The sequence below is a fragment of the Acipenser ruthenus genome, chromosome 25 (assembly GCF_902713425.1).
Source record: "Acipenser ruthenus chromosome 25, fAciRut3.2 maternal haplotype, whole genome shotgun sequence".
NCBI lineage: Eukaryota > Metazoa > Chordata > Actinopteri > Acipenseriformes > Acipenseridae > Acipenser > Acipenser ruthenus.
This window is the reverse complement of record NC_081213.1, coordinates 12,164,369-12,181,343: the sequence shown is the minus strand read 5'-3', so window position 1 is coordinate 12,181,343 and position 16,975 is coordinate 12,164,369.

Sequence of the window (16,975 nt, the reverse complement as noted above, 5' to 3'; positions counted from 1 at the left end):
CATTTCAACAGCATGATAGAGTGGAACATTCTCTAGAGCAAGGCATTTCAACAGCATGATAGAGTGGAACAATCTCCTGTTAGAGCAAGACATTTCAACAGTATGATAGAGTGGAACATTCTCCTGTTAGAGCAAGGCATTTCAACAGCATGATAGAGTGGAACATTCTCTAGAGCAAGGCATTTCAACAGCATGACAGAGTGGAACATTCTCCTGTTAGAGCAAGGCATTTCAACAGCATGACAGAGTGGAACATTCTCCTGTTAGAGCAAGGCATTTCAACAGCATGATAGAGTGGAACATTCTCTAGAGCAAGGCATTTCAACAGCATGATAGAGTGGAACATTCTCCTGTTAGAGTAAGGCATTTCAACAGCATGACAGAGTGGAACATTCTCCTGTTAGAGCAAGGCATTTCAACAGCATGACAGAGTGGAACATTCTCTAGAGCAAGGCATTTCAACAGCACGATAGAGTGGAACATTCCCCTGTTAGAGCAAGGCATTTCAACAGCATGATAGAGTGGAACATTCTCTAGAGCAAGGCATTTCAACAGCATGATAGAGTGGAACATTCTCCTGTTAGAGCAAGGCATTTCAACAGCATGATAGAGTGGAACATTCTCCTGTTAGGGCAAGGCATTTCAACAGCATGATAGAGTGGAACATTCTCCTGTTAGAGCAAGGCATTTCAACAGCATGATAGAGTGGAACATTCTCTAGAGCAAGGCATTTCAACAGCATGACAGAGTGGAACATTCTCCTGTTAGAGCAAGGCATTTCAACAGCATGATAGAGTGGAACATTCTCCAGTTAGAGCAAGGCATTTCAACAGCATGATAGAGTGGAACATTCTCTAGAGCAAGGCATTTCAACAGCATGATAGAGTGGAACATTCTCCTGTTAGAGCAAGGCATTTCAACAGCACGATAGAGTGGAACATTCTCTAGAGCAAGGCATTTCAACATTATGATAGAGTGGAACATTCTCTCAAGCAAGGCATTCCAACAGCATGATAGAGTGGAACATTCTCCTGTTAGAGCAAGGCATTTCAACAGCATGACAGAGTGGAACATTCTCCTGTTAGAGCAAGGCATTTCAACAGCATGATAGAGTGGAACATTCTCCTGTTAGAGCAAGACATTTCAACAGCATGACATAGTGGGACATTCTCCTGTTAGAGCAAGACATTTTAACAGCATGATAGAGTGGAACATTCTCCTGTTAGAGCAAGGCATTTTAACAGCATGATAGAGTGGAACATTCTCTAGAGCAAGGCATTTCAACAGCATGATAGAGTGGAACATTCTCCTGTTAGAGCAAGGCATTTTAACAGCATGATAGAGTGGAACATTCTCTAGAGCAAGGCATTTCAACAGCATGATAGAGTGGATCATTCTCCTGTTAGAGCAAGACATTTCAACAGCATGACATAGTGGGACATTCTCCTGTTAGAGCAAGACATTTTAACAGCATGATAGAGTGGAACATTCTCCTGTTAGAGCAAGGCATTTCAACAGCATGACAGAGTGGAACATTCTCTAGAGCAAGGCATTTCAACAGCATGATAGAGTGGAACATTCTCCTGTTAGAGCAAGGGATTTTAACAGCATGATAGAGTGGAACATTCTCTAGAGCAAGGCATTTCAACAGCATGATAGAGTGGATCATTCTCCTGTTAGAGCAAGACATTTCAACAGCATGATAGAGTGGAACATTCTCCTGTTAGAGCAAGGCATTACAACAGCATGACAGAGTGGAACATTCTCCTGTTAGAGCAAGGCATTACAACAGCATGACAGAGTGGAACATTCTCCTGTTAGAGCAAGGCATTTCAACAGCATGACAGAGTGGAACATTCTCTAGAGCAAGGCATTTCAACAGCACGATAGAGTGGAACATTCTCCTGTTAGAGCAAGGCATTTCAACAGCATGATAGAGTGGAACATTCTCCTGTTAGAGCAAGGCATTTCAACAGCATGATAGAGTGGAACATTCTCCTGTTAGAGCAAGGCATTTCAACAGCATGATAGAGTGAAACATTCTCCTGTTAGAGCAAGGCATTTCAACAGCATGATAGAGTGGAACATTCTCTAGAGCAAGGCATTTCAACAGCATGACAGAGTGGAACATTCTCCTGTTAGAGCAAGGCATTTCAACAGCATGATAGAGTGGAACATTCTCCAGTTAGAGCAAGGCATTTCAACAGCATGATAGAGTGGAACATTCTCTAGAGCAAGGCATTTCAACAGCATGATAGAGTGGAACATTCTCCTGTTAGAGCAAGGCATTTCAACAGCATGATAGAGTGGAACATTCTCTAGACCAAGGCATTTCAACAGCATGACAGAGTGGAACATTCTCCTGTTAGTGCAAGGCATTTCAACAGCATGACAGATTGGAACATTCTCCTGTTAGAGCAAGGCATTTCACAGCATGATAGAGTGGAACATTCTCTAGAGCAAGGCATTTAAACAGCATGACAGAGTGGAACATTCTCCTGTTAGAGCAAGGCATTTCAACAGCATGATAGAGTGGAACATTCTCCTGTTAGAGCAAGGCATTTCAACAGCATGAGAGAGTGTAACAATCTCTAGAGCAAGGCATTTCAACAGCATGATAGAGTGGAACATTCTCTAGAGCAAGGCATTTCAACAGCATGATAGAGTGGAACATTCTGCTGTTAGAGGAAGGCATTTCAACAGCATGAGAGAGTGTAACATTCTCTAGAGCAAGGCATTTCAACAGCATGATAGAGTGGAACATTCTCTAGAGCAAGGCATTTCAACAGCATGATAGAGTGGAACATTCTCCTGTTAGAGCAAGGCATTTCAACAGCATGATAGAGTGGAACATTCTCCTGTTAGGGCAAGGCATTTCAACAGCATGACAGAGTGGAACATTCTCCTGTTAGAGCAAGGCATTTCAACAGCATGACAGAGTGGAACATTCTCTTGTTAGAGCAAGGCATTTCAACAGCATGATAGAGTGGAACATTCTCCTGTTAGAGCAAGGCATTTCAACAGCATGACAGAGTGGAACATTCTCCTGTTAGAGCAAGGCATTTCAACAGCATGATAGAGTGGAACATTCTCTAGAGCAAGGCATTTCAACAGCATGATAGAGTGGAACAATCTCCTGTTAGAGCAAGACATTTCAACAGTATGATAGAGTGGAACATTCTCCTGTTAGAGCAAGGCATTTCAACAGCATGATAGAGTGGAACATTCTCTAGAGCAAGGCATTTCAACAGCATGACAGAGTGGAACATTCTCCTGTTAGAGTAAGGCATTTCAACAGCATGATAGAGTGGAACATTCTCTAGAGCAAGGCATTTCAACAGCATGATAGAGTGGAACATTCTCCTGTTAGAGTAAGGCATTTCAACAGCATGACAGAGTGGAACATTCTCCTGTTAGGGCAAGGCATTTCAACAGCATGATAGAGTGGAACATTCTCCTGTTAGAGCAAGGCATTTCAACAGCATGATAGAGTGGAACATTCTCTAGAGCAAGGCATTTCAACAGCATGACAGAGTGGAACATTCTCCTGTTAGAGCAAGGCATTTCAACAGCATGATAGAGTGGAACATTCTCCAGTTAGAGCAAGGCATTTCAACAGCATGATAGAGTGGAACATTCTCTAGAGCAAGGCATTTCAACAGCATGATAGAGTGGAACATTCTCCTGTTAGAGCAAGGCATTTCAACAGCACGATAGAGTGGAACATTCTCTAGAGCAAGGCATTTCAACATTATGATAGAGTGGAACATTCTCTCAAGCAAGGCATTCCAACAGCATGATAGAGTGGAACATTCTCCTGTTAGAGCAAGGCATTTCAACAGCATGACAGAGTGGAACATTCTCCTGTTAGAGCAAGGCATTTCAACAGCATGACATAGTGGGACATTCTCCTGTTAGAGCAAGACATTTTAACAGCATGATAGAGTGGAACATTCTCCTGTTAGAGCAAGGCATTTTAACAGCATGATAGAGTGGAACATTCTCTAGAGCAAGGCATTTCAACAGCATGATAGAGTGGAACATTCTCCTGTTAGAGCAAGGCATTTTAACAGCATGATAGAGTGGAACATTCTCTAGAGCAAGGCATTTCAACAGCATGATAGAGTGGATCATTCTCCTGTTAGAGCAAGACATTTCAACAGCATGACATAGTGGGACATTCTCCTGTTAGAGCAAGACATTTTAACAGCATGATAGAGTGGAACATTCTCCTGTTAGAGCAAGGCATTTTAACAGCATGATAGAGTGGAACATTCTCTAGAGCAAGGCATTTCAACAGCATGATAGAGTGGAACATTCTCCTGTTAGAGCAAGGGATTTTAACAGCATGATAGAGTGGAACATTCTCTAGAGCAAGGCATTTCAACAGCATGATAGAGTGGATCATTCTCCTGTTAGAGCAAGACATTTCAACAGCATGATAGAGTGGAACATTCTCCTGTTAGAGCAAGGCATTACAACAGCATGACAGAGTGGAACATTCTCCTGTTAGAGCAAGGCATTACAACAGCATGACAGAGTGGAACATTCTCCTGTTAGAGCAAGGCATTTCAACAGCATGACAGAGTGGAACATTCTCTAGAGCAAGGCATTTCAACAGCACGATAGAGTGGAACATTCTCCTGTTAGAGCAAGGCATTTCAACAGCATGATAGAGTGGAACATTCTCCTGTTAGAGCAAGGCATTTCAACAGCATGATAGAGTGGAACATTCTCCTGTTAGAGCAAGGCATTTCAACAGCATGATAGAGTGGAACATTCTCCTGTTAGAGCAAGGCATTTCAACAGCATGATAGAGTGGAACATTCTCTAGAGCAAGGCATTTCAACAGCATGACAGAGTGGAACATTCTCCTGTTAGAGCAAGGCATTTCAACAGCATGATAGAGTGGAACATTCTCCAGTTAGAGCAAGGCATTTCAACAGCATGATAGAGTGGAACATTCTCTAGAGCAAGGCATTTCAACAGCATGATAGAGTGGAACATTCTCCTGTTAGAGCAAGGCATTTCAACAGCATGATAGAGTGGAACATTCTCTAGAGCAAGGCATTTCAACAGCATGACAGAGTGGAACATTCTCCTGTTAGTGCAAGGCATTTCAACAGCATGACAGATTGGAACATTCTCCTGTTAGAGCAAGGCATTTCACAGCATGATAGAGTGGAACATTCTCTAGAGCAAGGCATTTAAACAGCATGACAGAGTGGAACATTCTCCTGTTAGAGCAAGGCATTTCAACAGCATGATAGAGTGGAACATTCTCCTGTTAGAGCAAGGCATTTCAACAGCATGAGAGAGTGTAACAATCTCTAGAGCAAGGCATTTCAACAGCATGATAGAGTGGAACATTCTCTAGAGCAAGGCATTTCAACAGCATGATAGAGTGGAACATTCTGCTGTTAGAGGAAGGCATTTCAACAGCATGAGAGAGTGTAACATTCTCTAGAGCAAGGCATTTCAACAGCATGATAGAGTGGAACATTCTCCTGTTAGAGCAAGGCATTTCAACAGCATGATAGAGTGGAACATTCTCCTGTTAGGGCAAGGCATTTCAACAGCATGACAGAGTGGAACATTCTCCTGTTAGAGCAAGGCATTTCAACAGCATGATAGAGTGGAACATTCTCCTGTTAGAGCAAGACATTACAACAGCATGACATAGTGGGACATTCTCCTGTTAGAGCAAGACATTTCAACAGCATGATAGAGTGGAACATTCTCCTGTTAGAGCAAGGCATTTCAACAGCATGATAGAGTGGAACATTCTCTAGAGCAAGGCATTTCAACAGCATGATAGAGTGGATCATTCTCCTGTTAGAGCAAGGCATTTCACAGCATGATAGAGTGGAACATTCTCTAGAGCAAGGCATTTAAACAGCATGACAGAGTGGAACATTCTCCTGTTAGAGCAAGGCATTTCAACAGCATGAGAGAGTGTAACATTCTCTAGAGCAAGGCATTTCAACAGCATGATAGAGTGGAACATTCTCTAGAGCAAGGCATTTCAACAGCATGATAGAGTGGAACATTCTCCTGTTAGAGCAAGGCATTTCAACACCATGATAGAGTGGAACATTCTCCTGTTAGAGCAAGGCATTTCAACAGCATGACAGAGTGGAACATTCTCCTGTTAGAGCAAGGCATTTCAACAGCATGATAGAGTGGAACATTCTCCTGTTAGAGCAAGACATTTCAACAGCATGACATAGTGGGACATTCTCCTGTTAGAGCAAGACATTTTAACAGCATGATAGAGTGGAACATTCTCCTGTTAGAGCAAGGCATTTTAACAGCATGATAGAGTGGAACATTCTCTAGAGCAAGGCATTTCAACAGCATGATAGAGTGGAACATTCTCCTGTTAGAGCAAGGCATTTTAACAGCATGATAGAGTGGAACATTCTCTAGAGCAAGGCATTTCAACAGCATGATAGAGTGGATCATTCTCCTGTTAGAGCAAGACATTTCAACAGCATGACATAGTGGGACATTCTCCTGTTAGAGCAAGACATTTTAACAGCATGATAGAGTGGAACATTCTCCTGTTAGAGCAAGGCATTTTAACAGCATGATAGAGTGGAACATTCTCTAGAGCAAGGCATTTCAACAGCATGATAGAGTGGAACATTCTCCTGTTAGAGCAAGGGATTTTAACAGCATGATAGAGTGGAACATTCTCTAGAGCAAGGCATTTCAACAGCATGATAGAGTGGATCATTCTCCTGTTAGAGCAAGACATTTCAACAGCATGATAGAGTGGAACATTCTCCTGTTAGAGCAAGGCATTACAACAGCATGACAGAGTGGAACATTCTCCTGTTAGAGCAAGGCATTACAACAGCATGACAGAGTGGAACATTCTCCTGTTAGAGGAAGGCATTTCAACAGCATGACAGAGTGGAACATTCTCTAGAGCAAGGCATTTCAACAGCACGATAGAGTGGAACATTCTCCTGTTAGAGCAAGGCATTTCAACAGCATGATAGAGTGGAACATTCTCCTGTTAGAGCAAGGCATTTCAACAGCATGATAGAGTGGAACATTCTCCTGTTAGAGCAAGGCATTTCAACAGCATGATAGAGTGGAACATTCTCCTGTTAGAGCAAGGCATTTCAACAGCATGATAGAGTGGAACATTCTCTAGAGCAAGGCATTTCAACAGCATGACAGAGTGGAACATTCACCTGTTAGAGCAAGGCATTTCAACAGCATGATAGAGTGGAACATTCTCCAGTTAGAGCAAGGCATTTCAACAGCATGATAGAGTGGAACATTCTCTAGAGCAAGGCATTTCAACAGCATGATAGAGTGGAACATTCTGCTGTTAGAGCAAGGCATTTCAACAGCATGATAGAGTGGAACATTCTCTAGAGCAAGGCATTTCAACAGCATGACAGAGTGGAACATTCTCCTGTTAGTGCAAGGCATTTCAACAGCATGACAGATTGGAACATTCTCCTGTTAGAGCAAGGCATTTCACAGCATGATAGAGTGGAACATTCTCTAGAGCAAGGCATTTAAACAGCATGACAGAGTGGAACATTCTCCTGTTAGAGCAAGGCATTTCAACAGCATGATAGAGTGGAACATTCTCCTGTTAGAGCAAGGCATTTAAACAGCATGACAGAGTGGAACATTCTCCTGTTAGAGCAAGGCATTTCAACAGCATGATAGAGTGGAACATTCTCCTGTTAGAGCAAGGCAATTCAACAGCATGAGAGAGTGTAACATTCTCTAGAGCAAGGCATTTCAACAGCATGATAGAGTGGAACATTCTCTAGAGCAAGGCATTTCAACAGCATGATAGAGTGGAACATTCTGCTGTCAGAGGAAGGCATTTCAACAGCATGAGAGAGTGTAACATTCTCTAGAGCAAGGCATTTCAACAGCATGATAGAGTGGAACATTCTCTAGAGCAAGGCATTTCAACAGCATGATAGAGTGGAACATTCTCCTGTTAGGGCAAGGCATTTCAACAGCATGACAGAGTGGAACATTCTCCTGTTAGAGCAAGGCATTTCAACAGCATGATAGAGTGGAACATTCTCCTGTTAGAGCAAGACATTACAACAGCATGACATAGTGAGACATTCTCCTGTTAGAGCAAGACATTTCAACAGCATGATAGAGTGGAACATTCTCTAGAGCAAGGCATTTCAACAGCATGATAGAGTGGATCATTCTCCTATTAGAGCAAGGCATTTCAACAGCATGATAGAGTGGAATATTCTCCTGTTAGAGCAAGGCATTTCAACAGCATGACAGAGTGGAACATTCTCCTGTTAGAGCAAGGCATTTCAACAGCATGATAGAGTGGAACATTCTCCTGTTAGAGCAAGGCATTTCAACAGCACGATAGAGTGGAACATTCTCCTGTTAGAGCAAGGCATTTCAACAGCATGATAGAGTGGAACATTCTCCTGTTAGAGCAAGGCATTTCAACAGCATGACAGAGTGGAACATTCTCTAGAGCAAGGCATTTCAACAGCACGATAGAGTGGAACATTCTCCTGTTAGAGCAAGGCATTTCAACAGCATGATAGAGTGGAACATTCTCCTGTTAGAGCAAGGCATTTCAACAGCATGACAGAGTGGAACATTCTCTAGAGCAAGGCATTTCAACAGCACGATAGAGTGGAACATTCTCCTGTTAGAGCAAGGCATTTCAACAGCATGATAGAGTGGAACATTCTCTAGAGCAAGGTATTTCAACAGCATGACAGAGTGGAACATTCTCCTGTTAGAGCAAGGCATTTCAACAGCATGATAGAGTGGAACATTCTGCTGTTAGAGCAAGGCATTTGAACAGCATGATAGAGTGGAACATTCTCTAGAGCAAGGCATTTCAACAGCACGATAGAGTGGAACATTCTCCTGTTAGAGCAAGGCATTTCAACTGCATGATAGATTGGAACATTCTCCTGTTAGAGCAAGGCATTTCAACAGCATGATAGAGTGGAACATTCTCCTGTTAGAGCAAGGCATTTCAACAGCATGATAGAGTGGAACATTCTCCTGTTAGAGCAAGGCATTTCAACAGCATGATCGAGTGGAACATTCTCTAGAGCAAGGAATTTCAACAGGATGATAGAGTCATTCTCCTGTTACAGCAAGGCATTTCAACAGCATGATAGAGTGGAACATTCTCCTGTTAGAGCAAGGCATTTCAACAGCATGATAGAGTGGAACATTCGCCTGTTAGAGCAAGGCATTTCAACAGCATGATAGAGTGGAACATTCTCCTGTTAGAGCAAGGCATTTCAACAGCATGACAGAGTGGAACATTCTCTCGACCAAGGCATTTCAACAGCATGACAGAGTGGAACATTCTCCTGTTAGAGCAAGGCATTTCAACAGCATGATAGAGTGGAACATTCTCCAGTTAGAGCAAGGCATTTCAACAGCATGATAGAGTGGAACATTCTCTCGACCAAGGCATTTCAACAGCATGACAGAGTGGAACATTCTCCTGTTAGAGCAAGGCATTTCAACAGCATGATAGAGTGGAACATTCTCCAGTTAGAGCAAGGCATTTCAACAGCATGATAGAGTGGAACATTCTCTAGAGCAAGGCATTTCAACAGATGATAGAGTGGAACATTCTCCTGTTAGAGCAAGGCGTTTCAACAGCATGATAGAGAGGAACATTCTCCTGTTAGAGCAAGGCATTTCAACAGCATAATAGAGTGGAACATTCTCCTGTTAGAGCAAGGCATTTCAACAGCATGATAGAGTGGAACATTCTCCTGTTAGAGCAAGGCATTTCAACAGCATGATAGAGTGGAACATTCTCTAGAGCAAGGCATTTCAACAGCATGACAGAGTGGAACATTCTCCTGTTAGAGCAAGGCATTTCAACAGCATGATAGTGTGGAAAATTCTCCAGTTAGAGCAAGGCATTTCAACAGCATGATAGAGTGGAACATTCTCTAGAGCAAGGCATTTCAACAGCATGACAGAGTGGAACATTCTCCTGTTAGAGCAAGACATTTCAACAGCATGATAGAGTGGAACATTCTCTCGAGCAAGGCATTTCAACAGCATGATAGAGTGGAACATTCTCTAGAGCAAGGCATTTCAACAGCATGACAGAGTGGAACATTCTCCTGTTAGTGCAAGGCATTTCAACAGCATGACAGATTGGAACATTCTCCTGTTAGAGCAAGGCATTTCACAGCATGATAGAGTGGAACATTCTCTAGAGCAAGGCATTTCAACAGCATGACAGAGTGGAACATTCTCCTGTTAGAGCAAGGCATTTCAACAGCATGATAGAGTGGAACATTCTCCTGTTAGAGCAAGGCATTTCAACAGCATGAGAGAGTGGAACATTCTCTAGAGCAAGGCATTTCAACAGCATGATAGAGTGGAACATTCTCTAGAGCAAGGCATTTCAACAGCATGATAGAGTGGAACATTCTCCTGTTAGAGCAAGGCATTTCAACAGCATGATAGAGTGGAACATTCTCCTGTTAGAGCAAGGCATTTCAACAGCATGACAGAGTTGAACATTCTCCTGTTAGAGCAAGGCATTTCAACAGCATGACAGAGTGGAACATTCTCCTGTTAGAGCAAGGCATTTCAACAGCATGATAGAGTGGAACATTCTCCTGTTAGAGCAAGACATTTCAACAGAATGACATAGTGGGACATTCTCCTGTTAGAGCAAGGCATTTCAACAGCATGACAGAGTGGAACATTCTCCTGTTAGAGGAAGACATTTCAACAGCATGATAGAGTGGAACATTCTCTAGAGCAAGGCATTTCAATAGCATGACAGAGTGGAACATTCTATAGAGCAAGGCATTTCAACAGCATGATAGAGTGGAACATTCTCCTGTTAGAGCAAGGCATTTCAACAGCATGATAGAGTGGAACATTCTCCTGTTAGAGCAAGGCATTTCAACAGCATGATAGAGTGGAACATTCTCCTGTTAGAGCAAGGCATTTCAACAGCATGATAGAGTGGAACATTCTCCTGTTAGAGCAAGGCATTTCAACAGCATGACAGAGTGGAACATTCTCCTGTTAGAGCAAGGCATTTCAACAGCATGATAGAGTGGAACATTCTCCAGTTAGAGCAAGGCATTTCAACAGCATGATAGAGTGGAACATTCTCTCGACCAAGGCATTTCAACAGCATGACAGAGTGGAACATTCTCCTGTTAGAGCAAGGCATTTCAACAGCATGATAGAGTGGAACATTCTCCAGTTAGAGCAAGGCATTTCAACAGCATGATAGAGTGGAACATTCTCTAGAGCAAGGCATTTCAACAGATGATAGAGTGGAACATTCTCCTGTTAGAGCAAGGCGTTTCAACAGCATGATAGAGAGGAACATTCTCCTGTTAGAGCAAGGCATTTCAACAGCATAATAGAGTGGAACATTCTCCTGTTAGAGCAAGGCATTTCAACAGCATGATAGAGTGGAACATTCTCCTGTTAGAGCAAGGCATTTCAACAGCATGATAGAGTGGAACATTCTCTAGAGCAAGGCATTTCAACAGCATGACAGAGTGGAACATTCTCCTGTTAGAGCAAGGCATTTCAACAGCATGATAGTGTGGAAAATTCTCCAGTTAGAGCAAGGCATTTCAACAGCATGATAGAGTGGAACATTCTCTAGAGCAAGGCATTTCAACAGCATGACAGAGTGGAACATTCTCCTGTTAGAGCAAGACATTTCAACAGCATGATAGAGTGGAACATTCTCTCGAGCAAGGCATTTCAACAGCATGATAGAGTGGAACATTCTCTAGAGCAAGGCATTTCAACAGCATGACAGAGTGGAACATTCTCCTGTTAGTGCAAGGCATTTCAACAGCATGACAGATTGGAACATTCTCCTGTTAGAGCAAGGCATTTCACAGCATGATAGAGTGGAACATTCTCTAGAGCAAGGCATTTCAACAGCATGACAGAGTGGAACATTCTCCTGTTAGAGCAAGGCATTTCAACAGCATGATAGAGTGGAACATTCTCCTGTTAGAGCAAGGCATTTCAACAGCATGAGAGAGTGGAACATTCTCTAGAGCAAGGCATTTCAACAGCATGATAGAGTGGAACATTCTCTAGAGCAAGGCATTTCAACAGCATGATAGAGTGGAACATTCTCCTGTTAGAGCAAGGCATTTCAACAGCATGATAGAGTGGAACATTCTCCTGTTAGAGCAAGGCATTTCAACAGCATGACAGAGTTGAACATTCTCCTGTTAGAGCAAGGCATTTCAACAGCATGACAGAGTGGAACATTCTCCTGTTAGAGCAAGGCATTTCAACAGCATGATAGAGTGGAACATTCTCCTGTTAGAGCAAGACATTTCAACAGAATGACATAGTGGGACATTCTCCTGTTAGAGCAAGGCATTTCAACAGCATGACAGAGTGGAACATTCTCCTGTTAGAGGAAGACATTTCAACAGCATGATAGAGTGGAACATTCTCTAGAGCAAGGCATTTCAATAGCATGACAGAGTGGAACATTCTATAGAGCAAGGCATTTCAACAGCATGATAGAGTGGAACATTCTCCTGTTAGAGCAAGGCATTTCAACAGCATGATAGAGTGGAACATTCTCCTGTTAGAGCAAGGCATTTCAACAGCATGATAGAGTGGAACATTCTCCTGTTAGAGCAAGGCATTTCAACAGCATGATAGAGTGGAACATTCTCCAGTTAGAGCAAGGCATTTCAACAGCATGATAGAGTGGAACATTCTCTCGAGCAAGGCATTTCAACAGCATGACAGAGTGGAACATTCTCCTGTTAGAGCAAGGCATTTCAACAGCATGATAGAGTGGAACATTCTCCTGTTAGAGCAAGGCGTTTCAACAGCATAATAGAGTGGAACATTCTCCTGTTAGAGCAAGGCATTTCAACAGCATGATAGAGTGGAACATTCTCCTGTTAGAGCAAGGCATTTCAACAGCATGATAGAGTGGAACATTCTCTAGAGCAAGGCATTTCAACAGCATGACAGAGTGGAACATTCTCCTGTTAGAGCAAGGCATTTCAACAGCATGATAGAGTGGAACATTCTTCTGTTAGAGCAAGGCATTTCAACAGCATGATAGAGTGGAACATTCTCCTGTTAGAGCAAGGCATTTCAACAGCATGACGAGTGGAACATTCTCTAGAGCAAGGCATTTCAACAGCATGATAGAGTCATTCTCCTTTTAGAGCAAGGCATTTCAACAGCATGATAGAGTGGAACATTCTCCTGTTAGAGCAAGGCATTTCAACATCATGATAGAGTGGAACATTCGCCTGTTAGAGCAAGGCATTTCAACAGCATGATAGAGTGGAACATTCTCCTGTTAGAGCAAGGCATTTCAACAGCATGACAGAGTGGAACATTCTCTCGACCAAGGCATTTCAACAGCATGACAGAGTGGAACATTCTCCTGTTAGAGCAAGGCATTTCAACAGCATGATAGAGTGGAACATTCTCCAGTTAGAGCAAGGCATTTCAACAGCATGATAGAGTGGAACATTCTCTCGACCAAGGCATTTCAACAGCATGACAGAGTGGAACATTCTCCTGTTAGAGCAAGGCATTTCAACAGCATGATAGAGTGGAACATTCTCCAGTAGAGCAAGGCATTTCAACAGCATGATAGAGTGGAACATTCTCTAGAGCAAGGCATTTCAACAGATGATAGAGTGGAACATTCTCCTGTTAGAGCAAGGCGTTTCAACAGCATGATAGAGAGGAACATTCTCCTGTTAGAGCAAGGCATTTCAACAGCAAATAGAGTGGAACATTCTCCTGTTAGAGCAAGGCATTTCAACAGCATGATAGAGTGGAACATTCTCCTGTTAGAGCAAGGCATTTCAACAGCATGATAGAGTGGAACATTCTCTAGAGCAAGGCATTTCAACAGCATGACAGAGTGGAACATTCTCCTGTTAGAGCAAGGCATTTCAACAGCATGATAGTGTGGAAAATTCTCCAGTTAGAGCAAGGCATTTCAACAGCATGATAGAGTGGAACATTCTCTAGAGCAAGGCATTTCAACAGCATGACAGAGTGGAACATTCTCCTGTTAGAGCAAGACATTTCAACAGCATGATAGAGTGGAACATTCTCTCGAGCAAGGCATTTCAACAGCATGATAGAGTGGAACATTCTCTAGAGCAAGGCATTTCAACAGCATGACAGAGTGGAACATTCTCCTGTTAGTGCAAGGCATTTCAACAGCATGACAGATTGGAACATTCTCCTGTTAGAGCAAGGCATTTCACAGCATGATAGAGTGGAACATTCTCTAGAGCAAGGCATTTCAACAGCATGACAGAGTGGAACATTCTCCTGTTAGAGCAAGGCATTTCAACAGCATGATAGAGTGGAACATTCTCCTGTTAGAGCAAGGCATTTCAACAGCATGAGAGAGTGGAACATTCTCTAGAGCAAGGCATTTCAACAGCATGATAGAGTGGAACATTCTCCTGTTAGAGCAAGGCATTTCAACAGCATGATAGAGTGGAACATTCTCCTGTTAGAGCAAGGCATTTCAACAGCATGACAGAGTTGAACATTCTCCTGTTAGGGCAAGACATTTCAACAGCATGATAGAGTGGAACATTCTCTAGAGCAAGGCATTTCAATAGCATGACAGAGTGGAACATTCTCTAGAGCAAGGCATTTCAACAGCATGATAGAGTGGAACATTCTCCTGTTAGAGCAAGGCATTTCAACAGCATGACAGAGTGGAACATTCTCCTGTTAGAGCAAGGCATTTCAACAGCATGATAGAGTGGAACATTCTCCTGTTAGAGCAAGACATTTCAACAGAATGACATAGTGGGACATTCTCCTGTTAGAGCAAGGCATTTCAACAGCATGACAGAGTGGAACATTCTCCTGTTAGAGGAAGACATTTCAACAGCATGATAGAGTGGAACATTCTCTAGAGCAAGGCATTTCAATAGCATGACAGAGTGGAACATTCTATAGAGCAAGGCATTTCAACAGCACGATAGAGTGGAACATTCTCCTGTTAGAGCAAGGCATTTCAACAGCATGATAGAGTGGAACATTCTCCAGTTAGAGCAAGGCATTTCAACAGCATGATAGAGTGGAACATTCTCTCGAGCAAGGCATTTCAACAGCATGACAGAGTGGAACATTCTCCTGTTAGAGCAAGACATTTCAACAGCATGATAGAGTGGAACATTCTCTCGAGCAAGGCATTTCAACAGCATGATAGAGTGGAACATTCTCTAGAGCAAGGCATTTCAACAGCATGACAGAGTGGAACATTCTCCTGTTAGTGCAAGGCATTTCAACAGCATGACAGATTGGAACATTCTCCTGTTAGAGCAAGGCATTTCACAGCATGATAGAGTGGAACATTCTCTAGAGCAAGGCATTTCAACAGCATGACAGAGTGGAACATTCTCCTGTTAGAGCAAGGCATTTCAACAGCATGATAGAGTGGAACATTCTCCTGTTAGAGCAAGGCATTTCAACAGCATGAGAGAGTGGAACATTCTCTAGAGCAAGGCATTTCAACAGCATGATAGAGTGGAACATTCTCTCGAGCAAGGCATTTCAACAGCATGATAGAGTGGAACATTCTCTAGAGCAAGGCATTTCAACAGCATGACAGAGTGGAACATTCTCCTGTTAGTGCAAGGCATTTCAACAGCATGACAGATTGGAACATTCTCCTGTTAGAGCAAGGCATTTCACAGCATGATAGAGTGGAACATTCTCTAGAGCAAGGCATTTCAACAGCATGACAGAGTGGAACATTCTCCTGTTAGAGCAAGGCATTTCAACAGCATGATAGAGTGGAACATTCTCCTGTTAGAGCAAGGCATTTCAACAGCATGAGAGAGTGGAACATTCTCTAGAGCAAGGCATTTCAACAGCATGATAGAGTGGAACATTCTCCTGTTAGAGCAAGGCATTTCAACAGCATGATAGAGTGGAACATTCTCCTGTTAGAGCAAGGCATTTCAACAGCATGACAGAGTTGAACATTCTCCTGTTAGGGCAAGACATTTCAACAGCATGATAGAGTGGAACATTCTCTAGAGCAAGGCATTTCAATAGCATGACAGAGTGGAACATTCTCTAGAGCAAGGCATTTCAACAGCATGATAGAGTGGAACATTCTCCTGTTAGAGCAAGGCATTTCAACAGCATGACAGAGTGGAACATTCTCCTGTTAGAGCAAGGCATTTCAACAGCATGATAGAGTGGAACATTCTCCTGTTAGAGCAAGACATTTCAACAGAATGACATAGTGGGACATTCTCCTGTTAGAGCAAGGCATTTCAACAGCATGACAGAGTGGAACATTCTCCTGTTAGAGGAAGACATTTCAACAGCATGATAGAGTGGAACATTCTCTAGAGCAAGGCATTTCAATAGCATGACAGAGTGGAACATTCTATAGAGCAAGGCATTTCAACAGCACGATAGAGTGGAACATTCTCCTGTTAGAGCAAGGCATTTCAACAGCATGATAGAGTGGAACATTCTCCAGTTAGAGCAAGGCATTTCAACAGCATGATAGAGTGGAACATTCTCTCGAGCAAGGCATTTCAACAGCATGACAGAGTGGAACATTCTCCTGTTAGAGCAAGACATTTCAACAGCATGATAGAGTGGAACATTCTCTCGAGCAAGGCATTTCAACAGCATGATAGAGTGGAACATTCTCTAGAGCAAGGCATTTCAACAGCATGACAGAGTGGAACATTCTCCTGTTAGTGCAAGGCATTTCAACAGCATGACAGATTGGAACATTCTCCTGTTAGAGCAAGGCATTTCACAGCATGATAGAGTGGAACATTCTCTAGAGCAAGGCATTTCAACAGCATGACAGAGTGGAACATTCTCCTGTTAGAGCAAGGCATTTCAACAGCATGATAGAGTGGAACATTCTCCTGTTAGAGCAAGGCATTTCAACAGCATGAGAGAGTGGAACATTCTCTAGAGCAAG